The following is a 21,196-nucleotide window of genomic DNA, read 5'->3' on the forward strand; positions in this document are numbered from 1 at the left end:
CTAATATACCGTAAATGCTCTTTCTTCTTCTTCCAGTTTAGTTCTTTGGCGTTTGAGCATTTTTTGTAGCAGAAAAACTACAGTGACTGACTGTCAAGGCCATAAACATCAATGCAAAATGAGCGCTTGTTTGACTGGCTAACACCCCATAATGCTTTGCAGCGATCTACTCTGAAAGACGCTATTGCATAAAAAATAAAATAGGAAATGTCAGGCAAATCACAATTAGTTTTAAGTCAAAATCGTGCAGCCCTATCAAGCACATCTTCAAAGAGTCGCCCTAATTCTAAACCGCAGCCTGACTTTACTTCCTGGTTGATGATCTCGGTGCAGAAATGCCGGATTTATCCTCCGTGTTTGCGCGTCCTTCATGTGTCTGGTTCCAGCCGTGCCTTTGGTCCATCGCGGTCAGGGACCTCCTCCTGACCTTTACGCCGCCCCAGTCGTCCCATCGCCCACTGGTTAAGAAGATTACCTCTCCGTGTCCTCCTCACCCCTGGACCAGATGAAGACCACTGTGTCCTTTTTTTTTGCTTTGGTCAGAGTGTAAAAGCGTCGAGAGCGATACATCTCTCCAGCCGGGCAAATCAAAGAGCTCTGCGCCAGCATGCACGCCGTTGGAAAATGTCAAGAAATTGGCAAGATGGATGAAGGTATTAAGGAAAATAAAACCTGAATTTGAGCAATGACAGCTGCAAATAAAGAGTGTGTATCATGAAAGGTTATTTACCAACACAAATGTCCTCCTGACGCTCTGACCTCGCGATAATAATCTGTTCTTTAAATAGCTAGTCCTGCATGTGGTAAAGAAAAATTCACAGACCTGAAATTTGACCTTGCCCTCCTGCACTATCGCTAACGTGACTTCAAAGAGTTTTCTCTCACCGCTGAAATATTATGGAGGCTCAGGCGATGTTTGTGTATCTAAAGCCAGCTGTGAGCGGTCACCACGGACCCAGCTCAGAGCTGGCCTGGCACAAAGCCAGACTGACTTAAAGGAACAGGCCATCGTTTTTATATACTGAGATACAGTGGGGAAAAAAAGTATTTGGCCAAAATCCAATACAATGTCTATGTGAAACTGACCAAATACTTTTTTTCCCCACTGTATGTTCTTACCTGAGCTTAGACGAGTTGATGTGTACCTGTCTGGTCTTTGTGTGTTCCCTCAATCATGCAAAACGACAAAAGATGTTGTTAGCATATGGCCTCTCCCATCCATCCATCCATTTTCTTCCGCTTTATCCGGGGCCGGGTCGCGGGGCAGCAGTCTCAGCAGAGATGCCCAAACTTCCCGGTCCACACACACCTCCTCCAGCTGTTCTGACCCCGAGGCGACACCAGGCCAGCTCGGAGACATAGTCCCACCAGCGTGTGTCCCACTAGGACATGCCTGGAGCACCTCCCGCAGGAGGGGACCAGGAGGTATCCGGAACAGATGCGCGAGCCACCTCAGCTGGCTCCCTTGCGCCCACCCACCCTGCGAAGGTACAGTAATTTTGGTCGCTTGTATTCACGATCTCGTCCTTTCGGTCATTACCCAGATCTCATGACCATAGGTGAGGGTGGGAATGTAGATCGATCAGTAAATCGAGAGCTCCTCCTATAGCTCCAAACGAGGGTTAATTTAGAAGCGACCAGCGCTCTTCCCCGGGCACAAAGACCAGACAGGTATGGATCAACTCGTCTAAGCTCAGGTAAGAACAGATCTCAGTGTGGAAAAACGGTGGCCTGTTCCTTTAAAGACAGTCAGGAATTGATCTAATAGGACGCGATTTCGAAATCGAGACTGGGGGCAGGGCTAACGATCGCAGTTTGAACGAGAGAACCAATCAAACACAAAGCGACTTCCGCTTTGCGTTCACGTTCTCCGCCGTGATTGTTTGTAGTCGTGCAGTGGAGTAAATGTTCTGGTGAAAGTCCTCAGAGCAGCTTCTGTGGCTTTAAGGACAAGTCCAGCTCATTTAGAGCAGAACAAAGGGCTCTGGTTGAAGATCGTTGTGTCGCGGCCGCCATCTTCACTGTTTTGGTTACGGGAGGAGCACTGATGGTTGATGGGAAATCCTAGTGCGGAAGATGACGCACCGTTAACTCCCGCCTCCCGTGCTATGATTGGCTCGTCTTGGTTTTGCCGGAGTCAGCGAGAATCAAATGGCACAATTCCAGACTGTATCCTCATGTATCTCTGAACATGGAGGTTCAGAGCAGCTTCGAACACTGCCACTGCCGCTCTCCTGAGGAGGAGGAGCTGAGCGGGCAAAGCTTTGGCTTCACTGAACACGTGCACGTTTAAAGAATATCTTAAATGCTCTAATATAGGCCTGTATTTACTCAAGGGCATCTAGGACCAGGCCTTTATTGGAACCAGGCCACAATTAGAGACAGGCCTTTATTTCTATTTGAGCAAAACGGACGACCAGGAAAATGAAGAAAAACGAGATTTGTGTCCATTTGCACCTGAAATATTAGGTTAATTTATTAACCCCTTAACTCCCACCTGAACCGAGCACATTTTCTCCAGTTTGGCTTTACCCCAGTCCAAAAGCTTCTGGAAAAAAGCTGTGAAAATAGCAACAAAACTGAGACGAAAACAATGATGGAAATGTGACAAAAAAGTGAGAAAACATTTATGAAAAAGTGGCAAAAATGTCACAAAAATTTGACAAAAAAATGACAAAAATTTGATAAAAAATTAACGAAAAAATGACAAAAATGTGCTAAGAATTTGACAAAAAAATGACAAAAATGTGACAAAATCACAGAAAAATTACCAAAAAATGATGGAAAAAAAATCTGATAACGTGAGGAAAAAAATCCTCTCGGTTCAGGTGGGAGTCAAGAGGTTAATTAACTTTTCAAACCCTCTCCCAGCGGCTGGAACATTGACGCCTTTTATTTTGTCGGGACAACAGGAAGTGTTTCGTTGCTGTTAGTGGAGCTTTGACATCAATGTCACTGCAGGTTTCTGTTTCGTTTTTACCGCGGACCAGATTATTTGTTGTTATCTTGTGTAAAAGGCGAGTTTAGACGGAGCGTTTGTGTTTGTGATCGATCATGAGACTGACCCGAGAGAAGACGAGACGCTCGCGCTGATGGGAGGAGTTATTTTGAGGCGTGGGACTGACCTGCACACGGAGCAGCTGGACGTGCTTTGAAGAAGCGATGGTCACACAACATTTGTTTGCCGTGTTTCCAAATATCGTCACAGGAGGTTTAAAAAGTGGCTAAATCTGTGTCAAAGTTACGCTCGGATCAGCTCCTCCGCAGCGTCCCCATCGGCCGGGTTCCCGTTTGTTACTTCCTGCACGTGAGTTTTCATTTACACGAGGATGAGACAAATTCCAAACATGGGGAATATTTCTACCGCTATAGTTTCTAATTCGCTCACAAGGAGCACAACCTCAGATATGATGTACAAAAAATGTTTATTGAGAACGGGTAATGGCGTTTTGGGGCTTCGGTGAGGGAAGCTCACGGGCTCTCGTCCCCCTACCTGTAGGAAAAGCAGAAGAATGTTAGTAAAAGGGAGGGAGGGAGGGTGGGGCCGGAAACTCCGAACGAGAGGACGAGGTTAGTAGACGGGGGCTTAAATAGGCCGGCGGCCGGAAGAGCCGTATAGGAGGTGTGGTCCGGCTCTCGAACCTCAGATAAATATAAATATTTATCTCCATTAATAGCCCCGGCCTGTTTTAGAGACCGGCTTTAATTTGCCTCCGCCAGCCGCGAACCCAGCCACTGTTAGAGACCCGGCCGCTAATGGAATACAGGCCAGTATTAGAGAATTTACGGTAATATAATCAAAGTTGGTCAATTTGACTCCACATGGAGAGAAAAGTCCAGTATTTCTAGCACATGGCCCTCCTAATGCGCTCGGAACAGCTGCGGCTCATAGATCAGTCTGGCCGAGTCGCGCTCAATAATGTGATCTGTAACCTTACATGAAAATAAAACATTAACTTCCTTACAGTTAACAGTGGCTCTCCCTGTACAGTATAAAAGTTCAGTTAATCATTCTGCTTTTATACTGTGTTTAGCTAAAGTTGGTCTTGTACCCAGTAACACGACGGGTTTCCACGGTATATAATATTTCATCTCAAACTCTGGGTTAAGTAGCCAGGCCCTCTTTCCCATTCTGCTGTTGACGGCTCATCTAAATTGCACCACTGAGAGGTTCGCCGGCAATAAGAACTCAGTCCCAAAGCTGGAGTCGGTAAATGAAGGCAATTTGACAAAGAGAGGCTGAGGTGCAATTGTTCTTTAATCAGATGGTGATGAGTGGGGGTTTTCGGGGCCCGTTGAGAAAGTCATCACGGTTCAGACGTTCGCACCTTGATGATCCGAGATTGAGAATGTGCAGAATGGAGAGGCGCCGCGCTGTAATCTTTGCTTGGCCTCCTTTTGAACTGATTGAAGTGAGTGAAAAGAACAAGGGCCTTCGCGAAAGCACTGATCTGCCAAACAAGGCAAAGTGATGAGGAGATTACAGCTCCACGTGTCTGTGAGCGAAGAGGTGAGAAAACTTCTGTTGGAGAAGAGGGTGGAGGGCTTCTTTAGTTAGGAAAAGTATAGATAAGCTGACCTGCTACCTGGAAAACATGAGAAAATAATGCATGAGACTGACTAACTTACAGTTTCTTATTGTTATTTGTTACGCTGCTGAACAGGATGAGACTTGCAGGTTTGCTTGGGGGCAGGTCCACCCCCTCCCCTCACGTTAAAGGTGTGGCTCACAGTATTTATACGTCTGTGTTCGACACGTTTACAGCCAGTGAAGCTTCTCCTCAGAATGGATCAAATCGTGCTCGGAGGAAAATCGGACGCCTTCGAGGCTGATGAGAGAATTCAACAAATATGTGACAAGGTGAGACGGGAGATTGTGTTTCGTTAAACGTTTGGGGGAAGCAGTGTTAGTTCGTAGCAAGTTAATATTACGTATCGAGTTGCCTTGAGTACGAAATGCCCAGTGTAAATAAAGTTGCCTTGCCTAATATGAAAGACTACAAGAAAATAAATAAATACAAGGTGGATGAAACCATGTTGAAAGTGTTTTACTGTGCTTTTGTGGAAAGTGCATCGACTTTCTGTATCATCTGTTGGTACGGGGCCATGACTGAACAAAACAGGACCAGGCAGTCATTTGTGCCACAAGCCATTTTACAATTAAACAAACCAACAATATGAAGTAAGCAACAGTGATGTTTCTATTCTGCAAAGCTGGTCTGTCAGAGAAGGTTTTAACCCCTTAACTCCCACCTGAACTGAGCACATTTTCTCCAGTTTGGCTTTACCCCAGTCCAAAAGCTTCTGGAAAAAAGGTGAGAAAATAGCAACAAAACTGAGACAAAAACAATGATGTTTAATTTACAAAAAATTGACAAAAAATGACAAAAATGTGATTAAAAAATGACTAAAAAATGACAAAAATGTGACAAAAAAATGACAAAAATTGGATAAAAAATTGACGAAAAAATGACAAAAATGTGACAAAATGTTACCAAAAAAATACAAAAAGATGATAAAAATGTGACAAAAAATTACAAAAAATTGACGAAAAAATGACAAATGTGACAAAATATTACAAAAAAATATAAAAAGACGATAAAAATTGGACAAAAAAATGACAAAAAATGACCAAAAAAAGGACAAAAATGTGATTAAAAAATGACAAAAATTTGATAAAAAAATGGACGAAAAAATGACAAAAATGTGACAAAATGTTACAAAAAATACAAAAAGATGATAAAAATTTGACAAAAAATTACAAAAATTTGACAAAAAATGACAAAAAAAATGACAAAAATGTGATTAAAAAATGACAAAAATGTGACAAAAAAATGACAAAAATTGGATAAAAAATGGACGAAAAAAGGACAAAAATGTGACAAAATGTTACAAAAAAAATACAAAAAGATGATAAAAATTTGACAAAAAATTTGACAAAAAATTTGACAAAAAATTTGACAAAAAATTTGACAAAAAATTGACAAAAAATGACCCAAAAAATGACCAAAATGTGATAAAAAAAATGGTCCAAAAAATGACAAAAAAATTATGGAAAAAAAATCTGATGACTTGAGGAAAAAGATCCTTTCGGATCAGGCGGGAGTTAAGAGGTTAAGGAATGTAGATAATGATTTTAACATAAGTTAAACTGAGGTTGACGGGCCGTGGTTTGTTCTTTGTATGTTGTCAATGTTTGGATCTGTCTGCTGTGGTCACTGTTTTTGTGTATCTCCACTCACTGCAAATGAATTTCCCCATTTCTACTACTACTACTACTACTAATTTAGTCTTTTCTTTGTCATTCAAAGATCAGACCTCTCGTCGAAGTGAAGCTTTCCACTGTGTTTCCTGAGTTCACTGCAATTACTCAGACTTCACAAACTGTTGGGGGATATAAGAGATGTGTAAAGGTAAAAAACACATTTTGTTTGGAGAAATTAAAAGGGATTATTCATGCATAACTTTCTATGTTTTATCCCAGCAATGTTTGTGTTGTGTGTGTGCAAATTGGTTTTGTTTTTCGTGCAGGTTCATGTTGGAGACGAAGAGTATTTACACGTCAACGTCTATGAGAAACCGTCCAGAGCGCTGGAGTTAACGGGTGTCGGCGTGTGCATGAGCAGAGACTCCCCTCTTTGAGCTGCAGCAAAATAAACCGTGATGTCGAGTCTGTGTTTGTGTGTTAAGTTTGTAATGAGAGATTTCTGTCAAACCTGCATAACCAAAGTCCCCGGGCTCAGGGCCAGAGATCGTATTGTTACAGTGAAAGCAACAGAAACCGGGCGAAACAGGAGAGGAACATGTTCAGACACAGTTTACGAGGACGCTCATGAAGAAAACAGTAATTAACTCATGAATTAAACTGTTTTTACATCAACCCTCAGGACTGAGAGTGTGAGGCTGATCCACAGTTGATCTCAGGAGAAACAGGGCCAAATATCACAAAACAGAATCCAAAATAACATCATTAAAGGGACTAAACAGAGTATTTCCTCCTCCTACATGTTCCAGCCATGTCCTAATGTGTAGAATGAGCTCAGACCTGTTCACCACGAAAAAAATCCTGCACGGTCACTCAGAAAGGTGTTCATTCAGGTCCGAAGTGCCGTCATGCACGAGCTTAATATAGAAGCTGCAGTTGCGCAAAAGACCTGAGGTGGCAGTAGTGAGTATAAAATGGCCAACTTGCATCTAGCCCTTAACCTCTTAACTCCCGCCTGAACCGAGAGGATCTTTTTCCTCACGTCATCAGATTTTTTTTCCATCATTTTTTCGTTCTGTATTCAACTCATTTTTGTAACTTTTTTGTCATTTTTTTGTTGTCATTTTTTGTCATTTTTTTGTCATCAATTTTTTATCACATTTTTGTCTTTTCTTTGGGTCATTTTTTGTCACATTCTTGTCATTTTTTCATCCATTTTTTATCACATTATTGTCATTTTCTTGTCACATTTTGGTCATTTTTTTTGTCACATTTGTGTAATTTTTTTTGGTCAATTTTTTGTCACATTTTAGTCATTTTTTGTCACATTTTTAAATCATTTTTTTGTAATTTTTTTGTCACATTTTTGTAATTTTTTTGTCAATTTTTTATCACATTTTTGGCTTTTTTTTCGTCCATTTTTGTCAATTTCTTGTGACATTTTTGTGACATTTTTGTTACTTTTTCATACATTTTTGGTCACTTTTTTGTCATCATTGTTTTCGTCTCAGTTTTGTTGCTATTTTCACAGCTTTTTTCCAGAAGCTTTTGGACTGGGGTAAAGCCAAACTGGAGAAGATGTGCTCGGTTCAGGTGGGAGTTAGGGGGTTAAAGCACCAAAAATCTGACGAAAAAGTGACAACTTTAATCTGCGGTACCAATTGTATTTATTAATCTTCTTACTTAATTATTCTGTATTGTTCTTAGGAAGTATCTTGTACATAGTGAGTGATTTGTGTTACCACAGTGTGTGGTCAGTGTAGAAGTTTGTTGACAGATGTACTACGTGGTTCCATGGTGTAATGGTCAGCACTCTGGACTTTGAATCCAGCGATCCGAGTTCAAATCTCGGTGGAACCAGACTTTTCTTTTAGGACAAATAACCCAATGCCTTCTCCATAAATCCATTTACAAATCTTAAAAACCCTCATGACAAAAAAAAGTGGATCTGGTGTTTAGTTGCTCTTTAATAATACTCCTTTAACCTCTTAACCCCCGCCTGCACTGAGCACACTCTCTCCGGTTTGTCATTACCCAAATCTAGACGCTTCTTCAACAAAGTGTGAAAACGAGGATGAAAAAAAGCGCCAAAAACACGATTTAAAAGTGATGAAAAGGCAGAATAAAGAGCAACAAAAACGTGCCGGAAAAACAACGATAACATAATGATAAAACACGACATACAGCATCAAAAACAAGCCCCCCCAAAAAAGACAAAAGACAATGTACATCATTTGACCACATGGAGTATTCTGCCAGGAAATGATAGTGTTTTCACATTTTAGAGTGCTTTACCAGCTCTGAATTGTGTAATAATGTTTCTTAAAATCATCTCGAGGGTCAGAGGTTTTAGGCTTCAGGGCCGGTTTTGGCCCCAGGGCCTGATGTTGCTGACCCCTGGTTCGTCTGTAACAGCCCTCTCTGCTGGAATAATGCCAATCCATTAGCCTGACTTTATTTTTGATTATTTTACTCTGTAGAAGGGGTCAGCAATGTCCACGGCATTTTCATTTGTTCTCTGGGGTTCTGACTGTCCATATCTTGTCCATCCATCATTTATCTTTTGGTTGTTGCCTAAGTTTGTAATTCAAGGCTTGTTTAACCTCTTAACTCCCACCTGAACGGATCCCATTTTCTCCAGTTTGGCTTTACCCTAATCAAAAAGATTCTTGGGAAAAAAGCACCAAAAATGTGACAAAAATTCAACAACAAAAATTCAACAAAAAGTGACAAAAATTCAACAAAAATGTAACAAAAACTTTTAAAAAAACTCAACAAAAATGCGACAAAAATGTTACAAAAATTCAACAAAAATGTGACAAAAATACAACAAAAATACAACAAAAATTAAACAAAAAAAATACAAAAATTCTACAAAAATTCTACAAAAATTCAACAAAAATTCAACAAAAATGCAACAAAAATGCAACAAAAATTCAACAAAAATTCAACAAAAATGTGACAAAAATGTGACAAAAATGCAACAAAAATTCAACAAAAATTCAACAAAAATGTGACAAAAATGTGACAAAAATGTGACAAAAATGTGACAAAAATGCAACAAAAAACAAAACAAAAACTCAACAAAAATGTGACAAAAATGCAACAAAAATGTGACAAAAATTCAACAAAAATGTGACATAAAAAAATAAAATAAAAAAAACATAAAAAGGTGACACAACACAGCAACAACGCGAGGAAAAAGGTCAGTTTTGTGGGTCTTAGCTTTCAAATGAGGTGTTACACAGCCAAAAGAGGACAGAATGCATTTGGTTTAGGCGGGTGGTAAGAGGTTAAGAGCGAGGCGCAGACAAGATCACACCTGCTGCAAACACTAATTCACTTTAACTGATCTGAAACTAATCAATAATGTTTTTTCTATGCTTTGCCCAAGTTTTTAACTGTTTAAAAAGTCCAACGTCTCATTATTCTGAAAGTTTACCAATGAGCAGAGGTGCCTTTAGTCCGACATCTCTAACCCAGTTGTGTTGTAGATTAGAGCCGTATACAACCACTGGCTCTAACCTTAAAGAGACTAGATGCAAGTTGGCCATTTTATACTCACTACTGCCACCTCAGGTCTTATGTGTAACTGCAGCTTCTATATTAAGCTCGTGCATGACGGCAATACAGACCCGAATGAACACCTTTTTGAGTGACAGTGCGGGATTTTAGAGGCAGAACAGGTGAACAGGTCTGAGCTCATTCTACACATTAGGACATGGAGGAAAATGTAGGGGGAGACTGAGATCATTGTTTTTGGCCCACAGACAAAGACAAAGTGTTATCAGTCACCTTGAGTCTCTCTCTCTAACACCAAAACATCTCAGAGTAATCACGGACTCAGACCTGAACTTAAACAGCCACATCAAAGCAAAAACATCAGCAGCTTTTTACCATCTGAAAAACATGGCTAAGATCAGAGGAATAGTGTCAAAACCAGACTTGGGGAGACTTATCCATGTGTTTGTCTCCAGCAGGTTAGACGACTGTAACGTCTGCTCACTGTCAGAGCTGCAGAACATCCAGAACCAGGAGATACGACCATATTAGTCCAGTGCTCCGGTCTCTGCACGGGCTTCCTGTCACTCAGAGAAAAGACTTTAAAACAGCTCTCAAGTCTTAAAAATAGTGTCAAGACAGAGTGAGTCAAAACAAGACTTAAAAATGCGTATAACTGAAAGTATTTTATCTACACTCTTGCCTCTTACTGTAATTGATTATTTTCATGTTGATGTTTTTATGGATTGTATTTGTTTTCTTATATTTATGCAACTGTGAAGCACTTTGAATTGCCTTGTGTATGAATTGTGCTCTACAAATAAACTTGCCTTGCCTTGCCATGGTTTACATGAATTACATCTCTGACATGTTAGAGCCGTATGAACCATCTCGGGCCCTGAGAACTTCAGGGAGGGGCCTCCTGGTGGTTCCCAGAGTCAATAATAAACACGGTGAGGCTAAAGCTAAAATCTGGAACAGTCTTCATGAGAGGACTCAACTCTAACAGTGTTCAAATCCAGGCTGAAAACAGTTCTTTTTCTCTGCACATATGACAACTGAAAGTATTTCATCTGCACTCTTGCCTTTTACTGTAATTGATTCATTTTTATGTGATGTTTCATTGACTATATCTGTTTTTTTGTAATTGCCTTGTGAATTGTGCTCTACAAATAAACTTGCCTTGACATTTTCGGAATAATGAGACGTGGGACTAATGGGCCGACCCCCCGTGGATCAGGCATCTGGGACAATCCAAGACCAATTGTTTTTAGGGGTTTTGGTAGGTTTTCAATGCTGAAGGATTTGTCTCCATGGTTACGTATACGGTTCATCCAGATAACCCTATAAAAGCTGAAATAAAACTGATCCTGGAGCGTCAGAGAGGCCACTGGGATGGAAAGCAAAGGCCACTCATACAGCTACTGGGTCACTGAAAAGTCAAATGCTTTTTTTTATGCATAAAAAGTTGCTTAATGCCGTTCAAAAGAGCAAACTCAGTCATAAACGTCGCATTCCTACATGGGTGTGATGTCGGGGAGATGAAAGAGAAGAGTGTTAATATGCTTCACTCTTCTTCAGAAATAAAAGTCCCATCTCTACGTAAACAGCCTCAACTATTGCCACTGAAATGCACAACTATTACCATATTCACTTTGCCGTCTCCGCTGGGTTTCATATTAAAAGGAGTGGCATCATGTCTGCTTGTTCGTAGGTTTCCCTTGTTGACGGTGGATGTTTCAGGAATTGGCTCGATTGACAAGACGTTCATCTGACGCAACGGAGCTGCAACTGTTTTCGCTTTTGAACAGTCGTTTTTCTGGCCTCTCGTATCAAGAAATTCTGCTTTATCTGTTTTTGAGCGGCAAGAAAAGATGCACGACGCTAATGATGACTGTGGGATCCCCGCTGCCGACTGAGCCGAGTGTGAATATCAAATCGTTAGTCGTCGGCCAAGCTTATTCTAATTCTCCCGACACATTTCCCAGCTCATAAACACCTTTCACGACTGTCGGGGGGGGGGGGGGGGGAACACCATCTGTAATGAAAACAACTACAGTGAGACAAGTTCTTCTGCTAATGTGTGCCTTTACCACATAATGAAGGACAAAACAAGTATGAATAAAATCAGGTATAGGGCCTTTATGTGTTAAAGGGTTTTGTTTACAATAGGGTCCTCGCTGGGCCAGGCAGAAGAAAATACTTACATGTGCACTTACAAGGGCTAGAAATTCCTGGTTATTGACTATATTCTGCTAACGGCAGTTTTCGGGATATGGTATTTATGTGACACTGAGAAATTGCTTGTTCCTTTGAATGTCCACTTTGGGCTCAATGTTTTGCTCATCCTCTACGTCAGGGGTGCCCAAACTTGGGGGTGCCTGTCAGGGACGTGCACAGGTAGAGCCAAGGTGATGCTCAAGCACCTGCCCCTTTGCCCTTTGCCCCTTTAAGTGCCCTCCTCAAGGACATTTTTTTTCCTACCCAATGTTAAGTATTGTTTATTTTATTGTTCTTAGATGTTTGCCCCACTGAGCCAACATGTGCTGAAAATACAGTTTTAATGTTCAGTTTCAATGTTTAATGCTCTGCCTCTCGAGCCGCGGCAGCGCTGACGTGCTCCTAATCAATAAGGGCAACTGTGCTGTCCCCGTGTTTCCCCCGCTTGACACGATGGTTCAGCCCATCTCTGTGAGACGCCTGAGTAAAGTAAACTAAATTCGATAACTTTATGAACGAGCCAGCGCGACATGACTGGATTATTAAGGGGAATGGAAACGAAAGTGCCGTCAGTGCGAGGACGTCAGCGCCGCCGCGCGTGTCGAGACCGTCCGGACAAAGTCAGCGGTGGCAAGTCAGTAACTTTCGCGGTGCCCTTTTGTCTTGGTTGAGCACCTGCCCCTCAAAATGTCTGTGCACGCCACTGGTGCCTGTGGGTCGTGGGCCGAACACGGCGATGTCAAGTGTGAAACACATATAACTGCATATATTAATACTTACTTTATTTTATTTTTAGATAGAATCAAATGCAAATGTATAGGCCATCTACACAAATAACATGCTATATTTAAACAAATGTTAACTCTGGCAAAAGCCTAGTTTTAGTCAGACAAAATCAACAATTGTAGCAATATAGTGCAACATTTAAAAAACAACACCTGTATCTACAGCACCTACAGTGACTTTGCCCCATTCATTTGTTAACTCAAAGACAATGCCACATTAGATCATTCTTTTATAAGTACATTTTTAACATGTACCTTTGTAGACGTCAACAATCTTTGCAATAAAAGTTGGAAAACTGGGAAAGTTGCTGCTACAACGCCCCGTGATAAACACCAAGACACCACAACATTGTTTCCTTAACTTTGGGAAAGGAGTGAAACAGCGCCCCCAATTTGACGCTGGTGGCCAAAAAGTGTACTGCATCAATATTTACCATTGAGAATGAATGGAAGAGAGTTAGTATTAACCACACACAGCGCAAAAGTAAGTCACCCTCTGGTGGGCCAACAGAATTGTTTCGGCCTGACAAATTTGGCCCACGGGCCCAACTTTGGGCACCCCTGCTCTATCCTTTAGTACAGCAGTTAAATTGAACAAGTCAGTCTGAACATGTGCTCAGTCAGAAGCCATTTTGTGTTGTTTTTGCTTTTGAGCTAAGAGCAGAACGGCATCGTCTGTAAGCAATAAGTTAATTTTCTGCATCTGCATACTTTTTTGTGTGTGTAATGACACGTTTTGTGTTGAGCTTATCATTTGCTACCTGCTTTGCAGTAATTTTGCTGTATTTTGTGTGTTTCAGTTTTACACGTACCTCATTAAAACCTACTAAGCAAACATGGAGTGCTTCTTGGTGGACGGATGAGGGAGTGTTTAGCTACCTGTATAGCTGTGTTACTGTCAAACTACAGTGCTCAGCGAGGACAGGACAGATACAAAAGCTTCTTCATATACATGTATATGGTATCTTTATGTCACGACTGAAACATAAAGCAGACTTTTACACTCAAGTACTTTTTTTTTTTCTTCATTTTACTTGTGTATTTATTTGGGTCATTACTTTTTACTTGTACTAAAATCATTTCAATGTTGCTCTTACTTAAGTAAATATTTTGGTAACTCTGCCCCCCTCTGATTGAATCTGCATTTCCAGTAAATTATCAAAATGAGTGTGGCAGATTGTAAGAGAAACAACTTTTGTCCCTGAAGCACCTTCCCTCCAGCCGATGTAAACGTGGAGGGCGTTTTGTCTCCCGGTCTTGACTTTGAGCCGATGACACTTCCACTTCCTTCCTCATTCTATCCATTTCAAGTCTCACCACAATCTAAAAGTAGAGCGTGATGTAAGAGAGGCTTGTTACTTGAGCCGCACTTCCCGCGGGTGACATCCATGTCCTTGCCTCGGCGCTCCTTTTCATTTGTCCCTCTGGAATCTGGCTCCGAATCATCCACTTCTCCAACGTACGACCCTGCTGCAGAGACAGAGGTTTGCATTTCTACTGCAGGATGTGTGTGGAAACAAGAAAGAAGAAACCCAAAAGTTATAGCTCTCAACCTCCACCTGAACTGAGCACATTTTATCCAGTTTGGCTCCAACCCAAATCTAAAAGCTTCTTGGAAAAAAAGTGTCAAAATAGCAACAAAAATGAGACTAAAACAAGGATGAAAACGCAACAAAAGACCAACAAAAACATGATTAAAAAGCAACCAAAGAATAACAGAAAACAGACATATATGAAAATGCAACAAAAGAGCAACAGAAAAGTAACAATGCAACAAAAAAGTGACAAAAACTGATGAAAAAGTGGCAAAAAACACCACAAAAGAGAAATGTGACAAAAAAGCAACAACAAAGCAATGAATAGAAACATAAAAAAAAGTGACTACAGCGCAGCAACAATGCAAGGAAAAAGATCTGTTTAAATTAGTTTTGTCGAACTTAAAGGGATATATCAGGATTTTTGACATAGGCCTCATTTCCTAGTTATCCAGAGTGTTATTGATTTCTGGAGATATATATTTTTTTAAATTCATGTAGTTCTTATATTTGAAGAGTTTCGTGGCGCTAGGCTAATGCAAGGCTAGTGCATTTCTATGGTATCAGCTAGCCTGCATTAAAAACAGTCTGACCCGCTCCACAGAGCACCTGAGGCAAATCACTTATAACACCAGACTAACCATATAAATGTCTGTGTCCAAAGAAATTTTTAATATTTGAGCGGCATCAGCTTCATGGTTGTATAAGCTACACGGCGGCGGATTGATCTGCCAGAAAATAGTCCCTCAAAATGCGATCATTCATGTGATGCAAGGTCAGTTTTATTCCAAAAATTATTCTATGGACACAGACATTTATATTGTTTGTCTGGTGTTATAAGTGATTTGCCTCAGGTGCACTGTGGAGCGGGTCAGTTTTTAATGCAGGCTAGCTGATACCATAGAAATGCACTAGCCTAGCACTAGCCTAGCGCCACGAAACTCTTCAAATATAAGAACTGCATGATTTACAAAAAAAAGATCTCCAGAAATCAGCAACACTCTGGATAACTAGCCTCTTACCACCCGCCTAAACCAAATGCATTCTGTCCTCTTTGGCTATTGTATAGGCCTGTGTAACACCTCATTTGAAAGCTAAGACCCACAAAACTGATCTTTTTCCTCGCATTGTTGCTATGTTGTGTCACCTTTTGTATGTTTTTATTTTTTTATTTTTTTATTTTTTGAGTTTTTGTCACATTTTTGTTGAATTTTTGTCGCATTTTTGTCGCGTTTATATCCTTGTTTTCATCTCATTTTTTGTGGCTATTTTGGTGCTTTTTTCCCCAAGAAGCTTTTTGATTAGGGTAAAGTCAAACTGGAGAAAATAGGATCCGTTCAGGTGGGAGTTAAGAGGTTAAGGTGATACTCTGGCCTATACACTGTAAGATTTTAGATTTAAGAAAAGCTTTCTTTGTGCGTGCCCTCAATCACGGAACATGACCAAAGATGTTGTTAGCATATGGCCTCTCCCAGCATGTTTCTATAGCTCCAAACGGGGGTGAAGTTGGAAGCGACCACGCTCTTCCACAAAGATCAGACAGGTACGGATCGACTCATCTAAGCTCAGGTAGGAACATGTCACAGTCAAAACGGTGTCCAAGATAGTTCCACAAATGCAGAAAAAACTTCATACTTTCAGACTTGCAAACATTTAATCAAACACGGAAAGAGAACTGGACATAACAGGAAACCTTTAAACAAAGAAATGTGGCCAATTTCAGTCAAAACTGCAACTGAATATGCTTTAAACCGTCATTTTGGTATTTGTTTGTATTACTTAGACTCTTTAAAATTGTCGAGGAATATCACATTTTCCAATAAAGTTAGATTCAATACCAGTTTGAATCTTATTTACTGCTTCTTAACCCCTTAACCCCTTAACTCCCACCTGAACCGAGCACATTTTCTCCAGTTTGGCTTTACCACAGTCCAAAAGCTTCTGGAAAAAAAGTGTGAAAATAGCGACAAAACTGAGACGAAAACAATGATGAAAATGTCACAAAAATGTCACAAGAAATTGACAAAAATGTGACCAAAAAAATGACAAAAATGTGACAAAAATGTGATAAAAATTTGACAAGAAAATTACAAAAAAATGACAAAAATGTGACAAAATGTGACAAAAAAGTGACAAAAATGTGATAAAAAATTGACAAAAAATGGACCAAAAAATGACAAAAAAAATGACAAAAAAGTTACAAGAGTTGAATACCCAACAAAAAAATGATGGAAAAAAAATCTGATAACGTGAGGAAAAAGATCTCTCGGTTCAGGCGGGAGTTAAGAGGTTAATGACCAGCGGAAACCCAGAAGTAATATGTTTGCTTAGCACCGGGTCCAGTCGAATTTGAACTAAAAGTCGAGAGCCGTAGCCGCCAAAAGTTTCCCGTGACATTTTCCGTTATTTTGGTTCCTCTGCCCTGTAGCTGTTTGTCATTTTAGCCTCTCGGCTCTTGCCATTTCTCTCATTCTGTTTTAACACAACTGTCTGTTCTTTTCCCTCTGATCCGCAGACTCTTCCCCTTCTCTGCGAGTCTGTGTGATGCGCCCTGCCGTCCCCCGAGGCTCTGTCTTTGTCCACCTCCTCTTCTGAAACGCGGCTTTGATTGAGGGTTGCGAGCTCGTTTCAAAAGCTCATGTGAAGTTATTTTGGGACACGCGGTCGGAAATTTGTGCTCTCCTGGTCATAGTGTCAGAGAAGACTGAAAAAAAAGGAAAAAATATGCTCTTGAGTGCGTCATCACAATTCACCTGATGCTGTTCTTCTGCAATCACAACGTCGCGGCTTCAATCCCGATGTTAAATTATGTATTCCTTATTAAATATTTCTCTTGTAGTGTATTTAGTAAGTGTTTAAAGGCACAGTGTGTCGATCCAAACAGGCATGTCCTATTGGGACAAGGCCTCGTGGAAGACCCAGGACACGCTGGTGGGACTATATCTCCGAGCTGGCCTGGTGTCGCCACAGGGCCCCCCCAGAACAGCTGGAGGAGGTGTGTGTGGATTGGGAAGTCTGGGCATCTCTGCTGAGACTGCTGCCCCGTGACCCGGCCCCGGATAAAGCGGAAGAAAATGGATGGATGGATGATGGATGGATGGGTAGGTAGGTAGATAGGTAGATAGATAGATAGATAGATAGATAGATAGATAGATAGATAGATAGATAGATAGATAGATAGATAGATAGATAGATAGATAGATAGATAGATAGATAGATAGATAGATAGATAGATAGATAGATGGATTTTGGACTATGCATGAGACCCATGTATGTTCGTTAACATGCACTGTCCCGACCAAATAAGGTCAAGGTCAAATGTATTTATAGAGCACATTTACAAACAGCAGGCACTGCCCCAAAGTGCTGTACAGATTCATAAAATATAACAATCAACATTTAATACAAATAGAAAATAAAATCAACACGACAAAAAGCTCAGCTCGTGCCGAAGGCCAGTGCAAAAAAGTGAGTCTTCAGTGAGCGCTTGAAACTCTCCAAAGATGTTGCAGTTCTAATATGTAAAGGGAGAGAATTCCACAATTTAGGGCCGGCTACAGCGAAGGCTCGGTCCCCTCTGCTCTTCCGCTTAGACCTGGGATGGTCAAGAAGATATTGTTCAGCGGACCTCAGAGCTCTGATATAATAATAAACCAATAAATAAATAAACCAATAAATAAATAAGGAACTTTTTATTTATCGAATTAATCTATTTTACAGGAAAAGCAGCACAGCCTAGACTTCAGAGACGCCTAATCACGCAGATTTACCGCAGACAAGCAGCTGCCATCAAGAAAGGATAAAACCCAGCAAAACTCAAAGCCACTATTCTCAAACACTAGGACATAAAATCACACCGTTGTTTCCTCACAGAGGTCAAACACGGTACAGTTGAGGATCACTTTTCAATGTTGTGACCGCATTCATTTTTAATAAGCGTTTGTTCAGTGTAATGAGAATGTAATGGACTGGTGTAGAGAATAAATAATGGGTGTAATTATATACATACAGCGTGGCCCACACACTGGAGGTTAATGCTTTCGATTCGCCCGCTCTTATCAGCGACACAGGAACCACAGCAGATAAGCAGAATCACCTCCGGTAACGATTCTGTAGATCAGATCTGTCTGAATTAAACTGATGTGGCACAAAAGGCCTTTCCGCTCTCCTTGAAGCGAAGGTTTGTGGGGGGGGGGGGGTTAGGGTTAGGGTTAGTTTTTGTGAACAAATTGTGGGTAGAACAGCCTGAATAATTAAAAACTAGGATAGTCAGTTTCAGCATTTTATAAGTGACTTAAGACGTATCATTAACTGGGTCCATGATCTCTCTGTACAACACCACAAATCTCCTCAAAAACTAAACAATATTACCTGCCCCCCCACCTCGTTAAATATTACTGGCATAAATATTACTGTTATGATGTCACCTGAAACCCAGTAATAGGTGAATCCTCCCGCCAGGTGATTCTGACCATCAGGAGATAAGGGTACTGCAGCTGCCAACTGCTCCTGGATCGTCCCAGCGGCTTCGAAGGATGGGTCGAATGCAGAGGACAAATTTTGTTGTACAGTTGTTGTAAAATGACAAAATAAAGAACCTTAACTATTCGCTGTCGTTTTTGGAGGCTTAACGGCTGCTCTGCTCGTGCGCTCTCGACAGGCTCGTGTTGCCGCCTGAGCCTCATTTGTGCAGTCACTGTATATTTATTCCCACGTGGTTTTTAACCTCTTAACTCCCGCCTGAACCGAGAGGATCTTTTTCCTCACGTCATCAGATTTTTTTTCCATCATTTTTTTGTTGGGTGTTCAACTCATTTTTGTAACTTTTTTGTCATGTTTTGTCACATTTTTGTCATTTTTTCGTACATTTTTTATCACATTTTGTCACATTTTTGTAATTTTTTTGTCACATTTTTGTCATTTTTTCTTCCATTTTTTATCAATTTCTTGTGACATTTTTGCCACTTTTTCATCAATTTTTTGTCACTTTTTTGTCAATGTTTTCTTACTTTTTTGTCACATTTCCATCATTGTTTTCGTTTCAGTTTTGTTGCTATTTTTCCAGAAGCTTTTGGACTGGGGTAAAGCCAAACTGGAGAAAATGTGCTCGGTTCAGGTGGGAGTTAAGGGGTTAACTGTTTTTAGTTAATATTTAAGGAGGTCCCCTCCTGGAACCGCCACCTTGACGCGGTGGAGGGGTTTGAGCAGCAGGTCCTAGGTGACGGGTCATGGGTTCGGAAGCCCCTTATGAGACACCAACAGGCCCGGTTAGAACCATGAGGCCGTCCTCCTGTGGACCCACCACCTGCAGGAGGAGCCATAAGGGGCTGGTGCAGTGTGATGACCTGGAAGTGGACAAGTGGAAGAAAATGGATGGATGGACTTCATTAAATCCATCCATTTTCTTCCACTTGTCCACTTCCAGGTCGTGGTGGGTCCCCAGAAGGACGGCCTCATGGTTCTAACCGGGCCTGTTGGTCTCTCATAAGTGGCTTCTGAACCGCTCTTTGTCTGACCCGTCACCTATAGGACCTGTTTGCCATGGGAGACCCTACCAGAGGCACGAAGCCCCCGACAACAGAGCTCCCAGGATCATTCGGGCGCTCAAACCCCTCCACCACGTTAAGGTGGCGGCTCCAGGAGGGGTTTAATGAGGTCATTTATGAATATTTATCAGGTTATTTATTGTCAGGTTTTGTCCAGTTACACCATTTGTAACGGAGGTTACATAAGACCAACAAAACTCATCGAAATAATCCTTGCCTTTTGACTTTTTTTCAATCACTTTTGTGCATTTGTCACATTTTTTCCCCATTTTCATCACTTTTTGTCATTTTTCTGTTGCTGTTTTGTGCCTTTTTTGTTGCAATTTCATCACAGCCACTCATTTCTGTCGCTCTTTTGGTTGCATTTTCATCTTTGTTTTTGTCTCATTTTTGTCGCTATTTTCACACGTTTTTCAAGAAGCTTTTAGATTTGGGTAAAGCCGAACCGGAGAAAATGTTGGTTGAGAAACACACTTGAACGTCAGCGATCGGTCAAAGGAAACCACATAAATCACAACACAGAGAGCGGCGACACCTCCTCTTCCAAAGTGACACAGATATTTCTGGAACTAAAGCGCCGCTGTTTTATGACGGGACTCGCACATTCGTGAGTCTGACACTCGCAAAGCATCAAAGAGTTAAAGGGGAAAAAAATTAAAGGCAGTGTGGAGACGAGCCCGAGTCAGAGGAGTGTGGAGGAGGAGCACCTCGTGAACTTGTTGATGTTGATGCGTTGAAAGAGAAAAAAAAAAACATAAGAAAAAACAAGCGGTGACATGTGAACTAACAGATGTTCAGGCTGGCAGCGCTGATCTGATGGTTTGGTGTCACACAACGAAGAAAGCAAAGGTTTCTTCCTTTGAAACGTTTGAATGCTCAGACATGTCCTCGATTATCCTTTATTCAACTATTTTAGTGTTATGCAAATTCACCTTTAAGAGGTTTTTGTTTTGTTTTAGAGTTCAGGATTGGGAAGGCTTGGCTTTTTCCATATTCAAAACTAAAAGGGACTTTAAATGATCTGTATCCTGCTGTTTTAGCCATTCCAAAGTAAACTATACGTATTTGTACGATATATTGTACCTCTACCACTATGAAATACTCTTTTTTGTGATAAATGTAAGTCTTTTCCAACTCGGAAGACAAGACAATTGGATTCAGTTAACTCCGCCCCCTCTCTCCGCAGTGAAGTTGCTTCATGATGCAGTTATAAGGAGTTGACGTCTGCAACACAGCTTCATATATGGCTAACACACAAGCTAACACACACGCTAACACACACACGCTAACACACATGCTAACACTGAGACAGTCACAGAAAAACACTATTCTGGTGATAGTCGCTGAATCATGAAAAGAAATTCCAACTTCTGGCGAGTGGCCTCTTCTTTATGAAGGTTGAAT

General features: G+C 40.9%; 1 protein-coding gene and 1 long non-coding RNA gene across 2 annotated transcripts in view; both read left to right on the forward strand.

Moving 5' to 3' along the window:
* Nucleotides 1-21,196, forward strand: part of LOC306970649 (low affinity immunoglobulin gamma Fc region receptor III-A-like) — a gene marked incomplete at its 3' end in the record, with an annotated part of 265,480 nt that overhangs the window by 107,005 nt on the left and 137,279 nt on the right. The window lies entirely within an intron of this gene.
* On the forward strand, nt 4,759-6,670 carry LOC306969926. The gene is made up of 3 exons (XR_013793360.1): nt 4,759-4,861; nt 6,312-6,413; nt 6,532-6,670. It is a non-coding gene; the product is annotated as an uncharacterized lncRNA (long non-coding RNA).

Source organism: Gobius niger (assembly GCF_951799975.1).
Source record: "Gobius niger genome assembly, chromosome: 11".
NCBI lineage: Eukaryota > Metazoa > Chordata > Actinopteri > Gobiiformes > Gobiidae > Gobius > Gobius niger.